At 37.2% G+C, this 19522-nt stretch overlaps 1 protein-coding gene across 1 annotated transcript in view; it reads left to right on the top strand.

Moving 5' to 3' along the window:
• shi (dynamin-1 shibire) overlaps window positions 1–19522 on the top strand; it is a 726486-nt gene that overhangs the window by 514207 nt on the left and 192757 nt on the right. The gene's annotated exons all lie outside the window — the stretch shown is intronic.

The following is a 19522-nucleotide window of genomic DNA, read 5'->3' as shown; positions in this document are numbered from 1 at the left end:
CTGCTTCATGGCGCCAGTGTGTGTTACTGCTCATATAATAATTTTATTGTGGTTGCAATGTTCTCTTTGTGTTTCAAAGATGTTTCATTTACTTACATGGTGTTATAATAATAATAATAATAATAATAATAATAATAATAATAATAATAATAATAATATGTCATAACAACTTCCTACTTTTGTATAGGTCATAATTGCTGTGTGTACCAGGACAGATTTTTTTTTTTTTTTTCAGGACTTTATAAAACTGTGGTTTTCTTAAAACAGTGTTGGTAGAGGCAGCTGATTCACATGGTATATATTTATTCATATTCACCTAGTCCTGTAAAGGAATAGATCCAGTGCAGATCATAAACATTCTATTTAAACAGTTCCTATTTATTGGTTTATGAAATAAAAATGGACAGCACACTAAACAAGGTCTGCATTAACTTTTTCAATTTAAATTGTAATCAAAATCTTTGTGAACTTCACTGCATTGACTGCATTGAAAAAGGCCTTCATACACAAGTATGCTGTTGAAAGTTGTTATGATTCTCCTCTGCCAAATATTGAGAAATAGCTGCAAATTTCAAAAAAAAAAAAAAAAAGTTAGGATTTTCTTCTTTATCTTCTGTTGTACTTTCATCCCTATATGTTCAGTAAAAAGTTATGTTCATACTTCAGAAAGGAATTCTGACAGAATTGTGACTTTTTAAAAGCAATTTGTTCTCATTTTGACACCATGTGTTTGTCTTATCGGGGAAGGATTTTTCCAGTTGACATATACAGTATATGGCATATTGCTTGACAAATAGCTAGTGTAAAAAAGGTTTAAGATGTTATGATGTACAATTTGATGAATTGGTGAAAATACTGCAGATTAAAATAATAATTTTACAAATTTTACAAATGGATCATTTGCAGTAAGAAGCAAATTTGAGATCTCAGATATCAAGTTTAATGCTGATTGTGTTGGCATAAATTCTCTTAAAGACTGTGTGAATAATTGGAGTAGTTAGCAGCAGTGGAGTTGAAATATACTCGTAAATATATTTTTGAAAACGTTTACACTCCTGAGTAAACATTATGTACATAGATAATAAACCTCCTACTGGGAAAATTATTTTGGGAGGGTTTGTAAAACACATGACAGATGTTACCTAGCATTTTATGTTACTAAAATGTTGTATAAATGTATATTTTTAATTAGTGTAGATGACACCAAAATTTGGTGAGTTTCATTGCAAGCCTGTAGTTCTGAAAGGGGTAAAACTATTTATGAAATGAAATACAGTGAGTATTGAGTCATAATTTTAAACTTCACCTTGTGACTTGCTGTTCTTCTTCAATGATGTTATGTTATCTGTGTGAAAAAGAGAGGATATATGCATTTTATTGAAATTATATTAAAAAGTTAAATGGTTTATAGTTTTATATCACCTTTGTCTACTAATAAATGAAGGTGAATTATCGACGGGTCATCAGTCTTATGGAACATGTTGGAATAGGTCCAGATCACCCAATGAACGAAGGTGTTCAATTAGTAAAGGGTGAAGCTCTCAAAGGCCGGAAAATTCTTAATCTTTTATCAGATTTACTTTGTATTTATTATCGGATTCACATCTGAATTTGCTATAGACACAGAATTACGAAGAAAAGTACTTGTACAAATTAGAAACAAACATCTTCAGATATTTAAAGTACTAAGTCTGGATTTGGTAACATTGTTACATATTGTATAAATGGTTCTTCCGAATAGCCACTGAGTGTTTAATTATCACTGTTATCATTGTGTTAGGGTTGAGTAAATTTCAGGTTGGATGGTGACATGCCAAATCGAACTAAGTGCCAAAAGAAACATTCTCAGTAATATTAAGGCTTAAAGTTAAGTGTACAAAATATGCTATTGACTCTTGTTTTTAATATTTGTACTGGCAGTTTACACAGATATACTTTTCTCATTATACTTTTGGGCAGCACCTTTCCATTCTGAATAATGTTACTTTTTTTTTTTTTTTTTTTTTTTTTAAATAGATTTTTGGCATACAAAATACAAACATTTTCATTCTTGATTTTCACTTTAAAATTACAAAGATGAATGAACAAAAACAAATAAATAAAATACAGTACATCAGCTGATATGCTTGTTAATATAAAATGCAAATTCAAATGAAATTGAAAATAATACTTCATGTACATTCAGTATCTTACTGGTATTATCACTGCAGTCACGTTCAAAAATGATGTTTTGTATACTACCTCTTGTGAGATTATCTTAAAATGAGTGGTATACTGGAGAGACCTACTTCAGTAGACTTTTCACATCTTTAAGCTTGTCTTCACTTGGAGATCTACCCTTTGGGTAGAGTACTGGTAGATCAAGTTTGTTGGACTATCTTTTAGCCTTTTATTGAAGTTCGCAGAAAAGCATTCATAGTCCTCGTTGTGAGTGTATTTATATTCCGTTACTCAAGACTTACTTTTTGTAAATCTCATTTTGTTTGAGCCAATCAACTTTGTCATTTGAGACTCTTTTCATGGTTAACAAGGTGCTGCTACAGAATTTCAGTAGATTTGAAATCTGTTTTCATTACACTTATTTCAAAGGCATTTTTCCTTACTCTTGCTCTTGAAATTATATCATGCCACTGTGATGAAACATAGACCCCTGGATGATGCTTCAGTTCTCTCTCTATATCTCCAAATGCACTGTTGTTTGGCAGGTAATAATGTCATGGTTCACCAAACTTGTGGATAACTTCTTTAATGCTTATCTCTGGAGACTGTTCCACAATCATCCAGAAACAACCCATCCTGAAATTTCTATTCTGACCACCACAACTGCTAGACCGTCCTGTTAGCATTTCTTTAGTTTCATGACTCTTCGATATTTTAAAATGCAAGAATCTCTTGTGCACCATTGGATGCCACACTCGTGTACCATAGATGCATAGTGTCTTTATAAGAGCAAAAGTCATGGATTCCTACAATGAAACAGGATACCTGTCTTTTGTAATAGACTTTGTTAGTGATTAAGTGAGGTAAAGGCATTAACTTCTGCATGTCAAATGATATTACGCTGGGTCCATTGTCACATTTACTCATCAGTTCATCATTTTTCTTAGCATCTCTTCCATGCTCTGCTTTAAGGTCATGAAGTTCTTGCTTTCCCTTCAACCGTGCCAAATCATGGCTTCAAATGAATGAATTTCAATTTTCACAGAATCACATCCCATTTTTTGAGGGACTGAAGCTTAGATTGAAATAATGCCTGAAGACTCTCTCTTACAACTGAGAAGGCATCTTCTGAACACGACCTTCCTGTTTAATTTTTTCATCAAATAGCCTGTACGTTAAACTCAAATTTAGTCTAGAACTCAAGGACTCTGTATTTGAATTTTTCGTGGGAAGCTTTCACTGTGTTCTCTGATCAGATCTACAGTAATGGAGGAACTTTTAATGTGTGGTTTATGCACTCCTTGCTGGTCTTTTATTGTACCTGTCATAGCCTTCAGCACTGCCCTATGAATTTTAGTGCTGTTTACTTGCAATTTCTTCATAAACATGTCTTTGCATACCTCGATGCCCCCTTCTCTAGATTATTGTATGAAGTATTTTCAGCTGAGATTTTTTGAAGGAATGCCTACATTCATTACTCGCAGGTGGCCTACATCTATATGTATACTAGCTGATGTACCCGTGCTTTGCTATGGAATTCTACATTGTATACAGAATTGTAGGTTAGGTAGAGTACACGTTGTGAGCAAGACTGTATTAAATTGCATAGCTCTTAACTTTACCCTGGAAATGCAATGGAGAAATCACCAAACATCTTTTCTCATATGAAGACTGCGTTAGGGAATTTTCATTTTAATGATAGGCCTGCTTGCCTACCATTAGTCACAATCAGGTTGGGGAATTGCATTATAATGGCAGACTCTCACTCTCCACCTGCCTTTATACATCCTCAGAAAGACTGTTGTAGTGGTTTTCCCAACTGAAATGAACATAGATCAAGACAATGACGTTAGTAGGAATGGCACGAGTAAAAGCAATGATTTCACATGAAATACTCGATCAAATGAAAAACCACACATTTTCTCACTTTTAACGAACATTACTACGCTGCCGATTTAACAGTCCAAAGTTCCAGAGCTGAAATGACCAGGCCACAGACAGCCGTGATCTGTGAACACTCTTAGTCTTTTTTGGAAGGTGGGGGAGGTTGAATAGTTGAGAGTCCCAGGGCAAAACTATGCCCTTTTACTAATCCGTTTCCTAGGAGTATCCAATGAGTCAGAAAATCTCAATTCACTACACTGGTGGTGGAAAAGTCTATCTGACTTGGAGGCAATTTTTTTCCTCCAAGCCAGAGGAGAAACCCCCTCTTCACTGCTAATTTTGCATAAAATGAATGTAGAATGTAATAAAAGTTAATAGGAAGAATCTTTTTTTTAAGAAACGGCTCTTTTCAGGGTTGAATTTTGAGTTATTTAGTGAAATGTGGTGCTATAATTTGGAATATGCCTAAATTGTAATTCTAGACCAGGTCATACTACTACTACTACTACTACTACTACTACTACTACTACTACTACTACTACTACTACTAAGTGAGCCTCTGCCTTAAGAGTGCACACTGCTCATTCAAAACAGCGCGCCAGAGTAGGGATTGAATAGCTGGAAAACTATGGTGAACCAGTGAGTTACGTACCAGCAGTACGCTATCAGATGTATGAACCAGAGGAATGACATGCTAAAGAAGAAAGTTTTCTAACACCCCAGCTATTTCCCACCAGTATTCAGTCAGGCTGTTATACTCAGTACGCAGCAGTAATCCCATCTATCGGAGTTGAGCGGCAGCATAAGAGACAAAGAACATCACCACAAACAATGGTCAATGTAATGTTATTGTTGATCAATGTTATGCGCTTTCAATATTGTAGGCCTTCGCATTTAGTTTTCTTCCGACTCTGAAATACCACTCTTATCATAGTCGGTACGGTAAGGTAAGGGTGTGTTCTGCCCGAAGGCAGGTCCGAACTTCCGCAGAGGTGTGCCTGAGCCGGAGTTTACGTGCGGTAGGGTGGCCAGTTCCTTTCTGCTCCTCCATTCCCTTAGCCCCCACCAACAGCGCGTGGCAACCCATCCACTTCTCGACCACACCCAATGTTGCTTAACTTCGGAGATCTCACGGGATCCGGTGTTTCAACACGGCTACAGCCGTTGGCATAGTCGGTACCGTAAAATTGAATAAAACATAAACGGACGGAAATTGTATTCTCTATAACTTTTGTTATATAGTACTTTTTGATAGGACCAATAACATAGGTATTTAAAAATCTATGTTCCTTTCGATAAATACTACATAACTAAAGTTATATAGAATTAAATTTCCGATCATTTATGTCTTATACATTTTTACTGCACCGGCTATGATATCAGAGATATTCATGAATTTGTTTTTTGTTGCTAAGTCCATATCAACACCAAGCCACAAATTAATGGGTAAACAGATTTCAATGAAAATCGTTATATAGAGTTGGGGAATAAGAAACTACAGTCTAAGCTATGAACAATTTTATTCACCCTGAATGAAATGGTAGTTTAAGGGAAGGCCCCTAAAATTTAATTTTTGATTTCCTGTGTTATTGATCCTATCGAAAAGTACTACAGAACAAAAGTTATAGGGAATACAATTTCCGATCATTTATGTTTTATTCAGTTTTACCATACCAACTATGATAAAAGTGGTATTTCAGTCTTTATGAGTTTCCAGAATTGAGATGCACTAGAAAATGGGGAACACTAGAGAGTAACTAGACGGATCTTGGTATCTAATCCACTTTCTTAGCTATTATAGATTTTAATTCACTGTGTCATAGAAGCTTTTGCTTTTCTATCTCTCTGCTTGACCCCTTCCTTTGTTGTCATTAACCTAAATAAACAATTTTGTACACCACATGTTAGATGTTTATATATTGCAATCGGCGATTGATGTTCTTCGTGACAATTATTTTTAAAATCTCCTACCAGCAGGGTAGGGGAGATGGTGGTATACAATTTCTAATCACTGGGTCGTGCGATAAAAGCCTGGATTAAATTCTGAACCTCTCCACAGTGCTCATATGGAGTGAGGGCATATGGCACTGTTGAGGGTGATTCATTCGTCAGACGGAGACGTTAAGCCTTGAGCAAACCCTTTGATGTTATTTGACAGGAGCAGACTATGTGCCAGTACCAGGTTTCACCCTCTCCCTTCCTACTGTCATATATCACGTCATTCATTTAATCTCATTAACTCCCATGAGGTTGACATCAGAAAGAGCTTCAGTCATAAACACTTGCTGCAGAGATTCATCTCACTTCATATTCGACCCCGTAAGAGGAACAGAACAAGGGTTCGACGTACATCTTCCCCTTCAGTTGCTTTCCTATTATGTGTCAATCACATACTGTATGTATGCAGTCTTGATAGATTCTTCTTTTTTACCTTGAAATGTTCTATTAGTTTCAAGCCAACCTTACTTTTCAGTTTTTGCTCTTATTACAGACAAATTAGAAGTTCATTTTCTCCAGCACCATCCACATCTCTCACTGTATACAGCCAAAAGCATTTGTGTAATTAGTAAAGCATGTAATGTACATTACTGGCATGAGATACTAAAGCTAATATTTTGTAGCTTTGAGAGATATCACGAGAACCTTTTCTGTGGATCAAGATGTAGAATGACTTCATCCAATCATATGCCCTTACACTAGGGTGTCAGATTCTTTGGCAGATTTTGATGTATTGTCAACAGGTGCATTATCAAGCCAAATAATAATTTTACCACAATATTATTTTCACAGTATTTCAAAGCTTATTTCTCTCATGTGTCCTCAATAACTATATATGTTTGAGATAGGAAATTATTTGCCAACTTCAGAGCAATAACAAACTGAGATCTCTTTGTGATAAAATAGCAGAAAGGTGACGTAGCAAGCCGTAAGGATGTGATTGATTAAGTGATCAATGTGTCACAACATTAAACTTATTACAGTTACATCCCCCAAATCAGGTCACCATCCAGCCTTGTTTATTCCAACAAAGTGCAGAAGAAGAAGAATATTATTTGTCTTTATGTTGCACTAACTAACTTTACAATTTTTTGGAGAAGCTACAAGTCCAGAAAGAGGAACATTGCATTTTTCTTTCTTTCTAATCATGGAAAAAAATATGAAGTTCCTGCAACCAGGGAACCAGATTTACTACTTCTCACTTTCAGTGCATTGATCTATCCAAGTAGAACTGAAAAGCTACATCCTGGTTTGAGAAGTATTGAGAAGGGTAGGAAAATTGCATTGATACCTGTACTTTCAGTTGTTCTGTAAAGCTGAAATTGTTTGTTGCATACATGATGTGAAGAGTTCACTAAGTTGAGCTGGAACTTTTGCCAAGTTAGAGATTCCTTTCATGTCTTTCATTTTCCAACTCTAAAACATAATCAAAATCTGATACATAAAATGTATTCCTCAGCTCAAGGCATTTCGGAACAGTGTTATTTTGAGAGGAGATGGCACCAGAAACTGAATTACATGAATTTTGAATTCTTATATGAACTGGCTTTTATTTTTTCTTCCCAAGATTTTTAAAGTAATTATGTTCATATTTTTTAAAGGCAAATAAATGTGACATTTAAAAGTATCAGTAAGATCTGCATGCTTAACAAATAGATTAATAATAATGCTTTGGGTTTTACATCCCACTAACTGCATTCTTATGGCCTTTTGAGACGCCATGGTGGCGACCACAGCCCGACTCGAAGAGCTCCCTGGACAAGGGTGACAGAAGAAGAAAAAGAGGATTATTTTCACCTGTAGCCTTGAAATTTTTCCATCTCTCTCTCTCTCTCTCTCTATGGCAGCACAGACTTTATCTTTCAGAATATCTGTTTCCAGTTCTATCATTTCCAATGTTAACTCTGTAGATACTGAGTAGTGGCCTTTTTCTGTCATAACTGTTCTGCCCTCAGCTTTTATTGGAACATACTATGGGAAGAATTTCCATGTTTTCTGTTTAGTTTTGAGAAATTTCAATCTGGTTCATGCGAGTCTTGGGAGATTTTCTCAGTAATCTCTTTTTTTGTCTGCTGGACATTTTTGTATCACTTGTCTAATGATTTCATTCAGATATCTATATTTGAAGTGAATACATTTCTTTCATTAGGAACGGTCTTACTTGTTTGAGGTAGTCTACGTTTTATTTCCTCACTCTTGCCATCATTTGTTATTCTACTATGTTAATGGCAATATTCATCTACTTCACATATGACATCATTTTCTAATCTGATATTTTCTGCATTACCTTACTTCATTTGGCTGCATTCCATTTATTTTGTTCTAGATTATTCGTAAACAACCTTTTGTTTGAATAATGCTGTAGCAGTATAGCCAGTTTTCATTTATGTGATAGCTAAGGTAATGGTAAAAAGGTGAAAAACACTTAATCAAAAATGCCTCACATAAAAAGAGGATGATTCATATAAATGATCTAAATGGTTTTTAACTCGAACAAATATGGATTACTCAGTTTTGTAGGAAATGTTAAGTTTATATTTTAAATGTGTACTTGAATATGAATTTTAAGTGTATCAGTAACAAGTGAAATTAAAAATTAAATGTCAGATCCAAGGAAGCTAAACTACTTTTAAAAGCTTTGAGAGAAGTCTCAGGCCTTTGTATAGAACCTTAATCCACTATATCATGGATAAATGAAGCCATTAAAAAAGCTGTAGAGAATTTTGGGCAGTGATGAAAGTTTCCATGAGAGAAACTACCTTCCAATATATGCAATACTTAGAACTATCACTCAACTAATATAAATTGTATTCATATTGAAGTTATTGGGATGCTTTATTTAATCTGGTTTGCTGGACCTGTGGTGTAGGGGTAGCGTGCCTGCCTCTTACCCGGAAGCCCCGGGTTTGATTCCCGGCCAGGTCGGGGATCTTTACCCGGATCTGAAGGCTGGTTCGAGGTCCACTCAGCCTATGTGATTACAGAAATGAAATGTAGTATGGCTTTTAGTGCCGGGAGTGTCCGAGGACATATTCGGCTCACCAGGTGCAGGTCTTTTGATTTGACTCCCGTAGGTGACCTGTGCGTCATAATGAGGATGAAATGATGATGAAGACGACACATACACCCAGTCCCTATGCCAACGAAATTAACCAGTGATGGTTAAAAGACCAGACCCTGCCAGGAATCGAACCCGGGACCCCTGTGACCAAAGGCCAGCACGCTAACCATTTAGCCATGTATGTGATTACAATTGAGGAGCTATATTACAGTGAGATGTCGGCCCCGGTCTAGGAAGCCAAGAATAACGGCTGAGAGGTCACGTCGTGCTGACCAGACAACCCTCATAATCTGTAGGCTTTCAGGCTGAGCAGTGGTCGCTTGGTAGGCCATGGCTCTTCGGAGCTGTTGTGTTGTGCCATGGGATTATATAATCTGGTTTCCCTTGGCTGTGACTAGAGGCTTGCAATGTATAGGTGGTACAAATATATAATAGTATTGACATCTAGGTTCTGGCTTCCATATAACTAAAAATTAATGATATCGGTTGACTAACTGCCAAGTCACTCTAGAAATAATGTTTAGTTTACTCATTCCTATTGTAAGGCTTTGAATTATTGCATGGCAGTGACATTTTTGGATTGTTGTAGACTGAAGAGACTTATATTCAAGTACTTAGGCAGTATTCTTAAGTTCCACTTTTCATTCCTGATGAAAATTTACATGTGCCCTCTGAAATAGAACATACTGTATTGCAATAATGCAGCAGCCGCTTAGTATTCTATTTTAAATTCCTTTTTTTTTTTTCCTACAAAACTGTAAGAATGACATTAACTTTTTTTTGTGGCAGGCAGTTTTATTAAAATTTTCAGAAATAAAACCTAGCTTCAGCTTTTTATATTACCATAAGGCTTCATTGGTTTTGCCACAGCTGTTGAATTGTATGTTGATCCATTCAGAAAATTTACTGTTTGATTATAGTTGTTTTTATAACATTTAATGTGTATGAATGTTTTGTGATCATTGTGTCTATTGGTATTCTGTGGCATTGCTTGATGAAGTGACGTACTATCTATGAACATATATTATTTATATAATTTACTTTAATTTTGTGGTAAACCGAAGCCTGAGGTGCTATAATTTTGCAACATTCTTAAGTATGCATATCATGCACTGTGTTAATGTAACTTAAAATGACATTGTATTTATTTTTTAAGAACATTAGCTATGAGTTTTTCTTGTAGGTATATACCGATGTACGAAATAATCAATATGAATTGTAAATATCATGTATAGAGAGTAATATGAGTATTATTTGTACATATTGCATGAGTAAACATTTTAATTCAGTGATATGTTTATATCTTTTGTATAAACTTTCTTATTGTAATGTTTGTTATGTATTAAAAATAACTTTATTTAAATTTACTATGTTTCTGTTTCGCATTTTGTTGCACAGTACTCCACCATATTCCCGTACTTCTAGTACCGGTATTAATAATTAATTTTAACTTTTTTAAAAATATCTTGTAACAGTTCACTGTCTTTCATTGGTTCTACTTCTCTGTTCATAAAAAAAGAAAGGAAATGTATTATACATTCCTAGTTGTCCCAATAAAATAATACATTGTCAAAAATTAAGTTCCCAGCAGGAAACCATAATTTAATTTCACCAGTTGAGAATATCATTTCAACAATAAATTAATTTTTTCCTATAAGTGAAATAATATATTTCTCCCCTTTTCAGTACTTCACAAGTTTAACATGTGATGAATTAGTGTGTTTTTTCATCATTATTTGTGAACATCTTCAGTTACAAAAGTATGAAGTTTACATAAAACACTAAGGTTATGGGAGCCAAACTGTTATAAGTCAGTACAATGTTTTGTCCTCATAGAAATATATATACAACTTCTGAGAAAACTGTTCGATAACATTTGTACATTCTTTCAATCTTCTTATTCTTCTTCTTCTTTTCCCACACCTATGGAGTCATGGGTGCAAACTGTGCCACAGCTGTGGATTTGGCCCTGTTTTACAGCCAGATGCCCTTCCTGACACCAACCCTATGTGGAAGGATATAATCAGTATAAGTTAGCATGTTTCTGTGGTGGTTGGTAGTGTGGTGTGTTGTCTGAATATGAAGAGGAGAGTGTTCGGACAAATGTAAACGGCCAGTCCCTGAGCCAGAAGAATTAATTTGACAAGATTAAAGCCCCGACCTGGACGGGAATCGAACTCGGGACTCTCTCAAATGAAGGCCTCAATGCTGACCATTTAGCCAAGGAGTCAAGACTTATACGTTCTTTCAATAATGAAAAGAATTATATGATTAAATTCTTAATTCCAAAGAGAGATTCATTTCATCTACCCTGGAAGGGAAACGTGCCTTTCGTATGACCTTGTTTAAGGTTAATGGAACTGTAAAACAGCTAAGCAAGTGTGTTGCTGGATTAAGGGGCAGTAGTGAGGGGGGATGGGAAAGAGTGAAGTAGGAGCTGTGTTCTGTTAAATAATATGATCACTAAAGTACTGTTGTTGCATTTTTTGGAGGATTAATAAATCTCTATTGTTAAAAGTAAAATGGTGAGTGAAATGTCATGAAAATCTATTGTATTTTTTTGGCATTTATGCACTCTTGATAATATATGTTCCTTCCTGTTTGACCTATATAGTTAAGACATGCATTTAAGTTTGTAAATACCTGAATCAGAATATTTGTTATTATTGTTGATGAAAAATGAGGCGTATGGCTTTTAGTGCCGGAAGTGTCTGAGGACAAGTTCGGCTCACCAGATGCAGGTCCTTTGATGTGACTACCGTAGGCGACCTGCGCGTCGTGATGAGGATGAAATGATGGTGAAGATGACACATACACCCAGCCCCCGTGTCAGCAAAATGAACCAATTATGGTTAAAATTCCCGACCCCACCGGGAATCAAACCGGGGACCCCTGTGGCCAAAAGGCCAGCACGCTAACCATTTAGCCATGGAGCCGGACATTATTGTTGATAATGTGGGTGTTGAAAAATAATTTAGAATTAGTGTTATTAGTCTTGAAAGCTATGTTGGAGTTAAGTTGTTTAAATATATTAGTTACTTGGAAAATGATGTATGTTCTTGTCATAAGAAGGTTCTTTTTTTAATTTTATCTCTGAATAATTTTGTGGATGGTAATGTTTACTTTGTTAAGTATGCTGTTAACAAAAGCTCTATTATAGCCATGTTGTAAATGTTATTAATTTCTGTTTCTTAAACTGTTATTAGATAAAGGTATATTCAAATCTCTGTGTATCAGACTGTAAAAAACAGCTTTTTTGTGGGCATCTGGGTGTTGTTGGGAGTCCTCTCTTATTGTATTTTGAAGTTAATGTGGACTTTCTGAAGATATTATAATTGAAAAGGTTATTGTTCATAATACCGTAATTGTAAAATCTGGAGCACCGAGGGATCTATTGCCCTGTTACCAAACAGTTTTCTCAGAACTTGTGTCATTGTCATAGAAACATACAGTATATACAACATTTTATTGACCTATCACAGTTTGACTCCTATAACCTTAGTGTTTTATGTAAACTTCATACATTAGTAGGTGAAGGAGGTCACAAATAACAACCAAAACATGTCCTCCTATCTGTAATTCATCAGATGTTAAATTTATTAAGTACTGAAAGGTGGAAGAAATATATTATTATATGTACTGTATAGGAATAAATTAATTTATTATTCAAAGCCAATATGGAACCAAACAAATTAAATTCATCAGTTATAATTTCAACAACATGAACTGGAACCGTAAAATGATGATGATGACGATGATGGATTTTTCAATCGTAAGATAACCACACCCGGGCGACTGGAATGGGACATTGATGATGATGATGATGATGATGATGATGATAACTAATGCTTTGCTCTGATTATCATCAGCAGACTTATCAGTTGAAATACCACACCTCTCCAAAACCAACTCCAGTTACATAATACAATACAAATTTAAATGAAGTTGGAGTCCCACTCCAAAAGTTCTTGATATGCCATAGGTTATATTAGAGATACCTATGTGATAATAACTGTATGTTAAATTAATGGGGTATATCTGTGTTGGTTTATGAATTGTTTTATGTTTCTAACCTATGGGCTGTTCAGTGTTAAAACAGTAATTACTATCCACCATCTCTTACACATTTGGATGACAGTAATTATTTTTGTTAAAGTCTGTATAAGAATGCCCACCGGGGACCATAGACGTTAGACTGTCTAGTCTTTGTGATCTGATGACATGATTAGCCAGTCTGAATCCCATTAGTGGCAAAAATGTTCACCATAAGAATGTTGGCTGGCAGGGTAGGAGATGTAGTGGAATACAATTCCTGATCACTAGATTGTGTGCCAAAAGCCTGGGTTCAATTCCATATGTCTCTGCAGTGCTGACATATGGAGTGAGGGCATACGATTCTTTTGACAATGATTCGTCCCTCCGTTGGATGTGTTAAACCTTGAGCGGACACCATGGTGTTATTCAACAGCAGTAGGCTATGCGCTGACACCAAGTTTCACCCTCTCCCAACCTCGTTTTCATCAACAAAGATCGCCAGCCGGACACCAGTGGGATCCGAACCCACAACCTCCCGATTTCGCGTCGGTTGCTTTACCAGTGTGCTAGCAGCAGTGCCAGACCTGTAGCTCAGATCCTTTCAAACAGAACAAAGATGGCTTAGGCCACCACAGCTCAATTGGTAGAGCAACCGACGCGAAATCGGGAAATTGTGGGTTCGGATCCCACTGGTGTCCGGCTGGTTATTTTTGTTCTGTACTTAACATCTCTTCAACACGTACTACATGTACGTAACACGACCTAATACGTTGAAAGTCTGTTTCGATTACAATGCGGTCGTGAAAATTCAATATTCATTGACATGCCCCACAACGGGCGACTTAAACGCACTCTACAGTGTGCTAGCAGCAGTGCCAGACCTGTAGCTCAGATCCTTTCAAACAGAACAAGGATGGCCTAGGCCACCATAGCTCAATTGGTAGAACAACCGACGCGAAATCGGGAGGTTGTGGGTTCGGATCCCACTGGTATCCGGCTGGCCATTTTTGTTCTGTACTTAACATCTCTTCAACACGTACTACATGTACGTAACACGACCTAATACGTTGAAAGTCTGTTTCGAAGGTGATCTTTCTTTATTCGTGTCAGAAGTATCAACTTTACTTACAGATACCGGTATTTAACAAAAACCAACAAGATATCTACATTCCAACTATACAAATATACAAGTCTATTATACAATCACAGATAGAGCAACAATATTCGAGAGCTAGATGATGCTTGCCCAGTATTGGGCGACGTCAATAGCGTTGGGGGAGGCTGCAATCAAGTCTTTCATAGTGCACATTGAAGGACATAAAACACACTGACATAGATGTTGGATCGTCTGCTGCTCTCCGAGATCACAAAGTGATAATCACTTGAGAAGCCCCACTTCCGCAAGTTTACTTTGGTTCTGCCGACTTCTGTACGGAGTCTGTTAAGGTGATAATAGAATAGAATAATAGAATAATAAATTCACATTAAATAAATAATCTACATGTAAATAAGGTTCATTCTGAAGTAAATAAATTCATTACATCCCCCCAAGCTGCCCTGGTGCACCAGCTCCTTACCTTACACATTTTTGAAAATATCTACATGAAATAAAATTTAAGATTAACCCCAGAAAAATGGGTTGTATGGCAAATCAAGGGCCTCTGGCAGCATCCAGCGGAGGTTAAGTCCCCACAATACCCACATAAATAAGAACATCCGACACATCACGTTAAAACCAAGAGAACACGAATCTCAACATAATGTCATCACACAAGAACCCACAGAATAAGCAGAATAGCCTAAATAAAAATAATATTAAAATCGCAGAAGCAACAGAAGGCTAGGGTGATAAATAAAACGCCCAAAACATATTAAAATAGAAAGAGCCGGTTAACTTCACAACACCGAGATCGAAAAACAAAAATGACATGAGAAGAAAAACAATTCATTGTCATCCACACGGAGCACGTACAAGATGCTCTAATCTCGGCCGATACAAGACGCAATAATAATAAGTTACATAACGGCCAAGCACCCGTGATAGACAACAATCGGATATGAGATAAAACCAAACCCAAACATCTCGCGCTAGGTGTGCCCAAGACCCTTGACTTAAACCAGCAGACGTTACAAAGTCATTGTTAAAAAATGATGTTAATATTACGCGGGATTACACACATAATTAAATAAATATCACTTTAAATACCCGCAATAGAAATAAAACAAGGAATTCCAACCCAATCCAAGAAATAGGTATCCACGAGAAATTAAAAATTTATAAGATTAATACGGTAATAATAATAATAAAAAATGAAATAATAATATTTTTTAAAAAATGAAAACTTGCAGCATAGCATTAGCTCGAAACACGGACAAGAAGGCCGAAATAAACGAAAGGATGCCCGAAAACCAAACAGAGAATCACAACACCAAACACCGGGGTAAACACGAATACGCAACATCAGCGATACATACAAAATTTTAAAAATAGTAACCGCACTCGCATCGAGGAAATAACACAGAAAACTTACACATATACGCAGGAAACAAAGAATACCAGGGAAAACAATCTTACACCAAGGCAAGGGCGAATTTCAAAAGTTACGCAAACAATAATGACCTTCACAGCTACACATGACGTTCACTTGAAACTAGAACACAATAACACCAAACTTAGATAAAATTCAAATCATAGTTAAAAACACAACCTATAATATAAATGACACACCCCAAGAAAACAACATTAACACCAATAAATTAGAACAGCGTACTTATAAAGAGATCATATGACTGAGTAACCGACGTGTTTCGAACCAACACTAATACACTCACTAGTAATTATGTAATAAACTTACATACTACACCACACAACAATACTAATATAATAGAAGAATATTAAGGCAAGTACAGTCCCCTGCTGGGGCAGTTATACGTCCTTAGCCAATACCCGAAGGTAAAATCATAGTTTTTTTTGTGTCGGTAAGCACTCCATTATTAGCAGTCAATCGTCCGCTTCGGTTGAAGTCAACCAGTCTTGTTCTTGTTAATTTAATGGGCTTCGCTTAAGAGCGGTATACCTAGCCACGCAACCTAAAATCAAACCCAAAGTATGGAGGAGGCGGAAACATAAAGTGTAAAACAAGGTGAGGGGTGGAATAGACATGAAACGACAACGCGAATTCACAGGAAAAACACAAGGACATAAGGGTACTAAGCTTCACGCCAGAGCGACTGAACTTGGCGACTTTCTACCAATCACACACTGACCGGGTCAACACCTAAGGAAGAGGGAAAGGTACATAACCTACTGGACTAGTTGGGTGTCAGAAAAGAAATGCAATAAGGCAACTACCGTCTAGGGATCGAGTATACAACACGTCAATTAAGTGGGTACCGCGAATTGGTGATGAAAAAGATATGATTTTGATAGAAAGCAATTAGCGGAAGAAGTTCGTGTTATTTGGGTACTATACTATCTGCGCACTTTTTAGCGATAGATTTACACCCTAGTGGTGAAGCGATCAACCTCGGCAATCTTCGAGATTCTTACTGGCAATCTTTGAAACACAAACTATGAATCGCTGTGCGACATCTGGCGTACACTTTACGTACTAGTACTGTTGTTATCCTCCTCTGCGAACCATGTGACCTTGCCGCGGTGGGGAGGCTTGCGTGTCCCTATGATGCAGATAGCCGAGCCGCAGGTGCAACCATATCGAATGGGTATCTGTTGAGAGACCAGACTAACGAATGGTTCATCGAAAGGGGGTAGCAGCCTTTCAGTATTTGCAAGGGCGGCAGACTAGATGATTGACTGATACGGCCTTGTAATAATACTCAGCATGGCTTAGCTGTGTTGATACTGCTACACGGCTGAAAGCAACGGGAAACTACAGCCGTAACTACCTCCCGAGGACATGCAGCTCTCTCTGTATGAATGGTGTACTGATGATGGCTTCCTCCCGGGTAAAATATTCCGGCGGTAAACTAGTCCCCCATTCGGATCTCCGGATGGGGACTACACGAGAGGGGGCCATCATCAGGAAGATGGATACTGACATTCTGTGAGTCGGAGCGTGAAATGTTAGAAGTTTGAATCGTTGCGGTAGGTTAGAGAATCTGAAAAGGGAAATGGATAGGCTAAAGTTAGACGTAGTTGGTATAAGTGAAGTACGTTGGCAGGAAGAATAAAATTTTTGGTCAGGTGACTACCGAATTATCAACACAAAATCAAACAGGGGAAATGCAGGAGTCGGTTTAATAATGAATAAGAAAATAGGGCAGCGGGTAAGCTACTACGACCAGCATAGTGAAAGAATTATTGTCGTCAAGATAGACACCAAACCAATGCCCACCACAATAGTGCAGGTCTATATGCCTACTAGTTCAGCGGATGATGAAGAAATCGAAAGAATATATGAGATAGAAGATTTAACACAATATGTAAAAGGTGACAAGAATCTAATTGTGATGGGAGATTGGAATGCAGTGGTAGGCCAAGGAGGAGAAGGTAGTACAGTAGGAAAATTTGGATTGGGACAAAGGAACGAAAGAGGAAGTCGGCTGGTCGAATTCTGCACTGGTCATAATTTAGTCCTTGCCAATACTTGGTTCAAACACCACAAACAACGGCTGTATACGTGGACGAGACCTGGAGACACTGGAAGGTATCAAATAGACTTCATTATGATTAGGCAGAGATTCAGAAACCAGGTGTTGGATTGCAAAACTTTCCCAGGAGCAGACGTGGACTCTGACCACAACTTGTTGGTCATGAAATGCCATCTGAAGTTGAAGAAATTGAAGAAAGGAAAGAATGCAAAAAGATGGGATCTAGACAAGTTGAAAGGAAAGAGCCTGAGGGATTGTTTCAAGGAACATGATGCACAAGGACTAAATGAAAAGGCTGAAGGAAACACTATAGAGGAAGAGTGGAGAGTCATGAAAAACGAAGTCAGTAGGGCTCCTGAAGAAATGTTAGGAAGGAAGAAAAGATCAACTAAGAATCAGTGGATAACTCAGGAGATACTAGACCTGATTGATGAAGGACGAAAATACAAGAATCGTAGAAATGAATAGGGCAGAAAAGAATACAGGCGATTAAAGAATGAAGTGGATAGAAAGTGAAACGTAGCTAATGAAGAATGGCTGAAGGAGAAGTGCAAGGATGTCGAAGGCTGTATGGTCCTGGGAAAGGTAGATGCTGCATACAGGAAAATCAAGGAAACCTTTGGAGAAAGGAAACCTAGGTGTATGAATATTAAGAGCTCAGATGGAAAGCCACTTCTAGGGAAAGAAGACAAAGCAGAAAGATGACAGGAGCATATCCAACAGTTGTATCAAGGTAAAGATGTAGATAATTTGGTTCTGGACCATGAAGAGGCTGTTTATGCTGATGAAATGGGAGACCCAGTTTTGAGGTCAGAGTTTGACAGAGCTGTGAGTGACCCAAATAGGAACAAGGCACCTGGAATTGATGACATTCCTTCTGAATTACTGACTGCCTTAGGAGAAACCAGCATGGCAAGGTTATTCCATTTAGTGTGTAAGATGTGTGAGACAGGAGAAGTCCCATCAGATTTTCGGCAGAATGTTGTTATACCTATTCCCAAGAAAGCCGGTGCTGACAGGTGTGAAAACTACCGCATCATTAGTTTAGTATCTCATGCCTGCAAAATGTTAACACGTATTATTTACAGAAGAATGGAAAAACAAGTTGAAGCTGAGTTGGGAGAAGATCAATTTGGCTTCAGAAGAAATGTAGGAACACGTGAAGCAATCCTGACTTTACGTCTGATCTTAGAGGATCGAATCAAGGAGGACAAGCCCACGTACATGGCATTCGCAGATCTAGAAAAGGCATTCGATAATATTGATTGGACCAAGTTTATGATTTTGAAGATGATAGGGATCAGATACCGAGAACGAAGAATTATCTACAATCTGTATAAAAATCAGTCTGCAGTGATAAGAATCGAGGGCTTTGAAAAAGAAGCAGCAATCCAGAAAGGAGTGAGGCAAGGCTGCAGTTTGTCCCCTCTCCTTTTCAATGTTTACATAGAACAGGCAGTAAAGGAAATCAAAGAGAAATTTGGAAAGGGAATCACAGTCCAAGGAGAGGAAATCAAAACCTTGAGATTTGCCGATGATATTATTTTCTCTAAGACTGCAGAGGATCTCAAGGAGTTGCTGAATGGTATGGATGAAGTCTTGGTTGGGTAAGTAGTACCAGATGAAAATAAATAAGTCCAAGACAAAAGTAATGGAGTGCAGTCGAACGAAGGCGGGTGATGTAGGAAATATCAGATTAGGAAATGAAGTCTTAAAGGAAGTAGATTAGTATTGTTACTTGGGTAGTAAAGTAACAAACGATGGCAGAAGTAA

The sequence above is a fragment of the Anabrus simplex genome, chromosome 1 (assembly GCF_040414725.1).
Source record: "Anabrus simplex isolate iqAnaSimp1 chromosome 1, ASM4041472v1, whole genome shotgun sequence".
Lineage (NCBI taxonomy): Eukaryota > Metazoa > Arthropoda > Insecta > Orthoptera > Tettigoniidae > Anabrus > Anabrus simplex.
The sequence above is the reverse complement of the archived record's forward strand: the minus strand, read 5'-3'. Positions and strand labels throughout refer to the sequence as shown.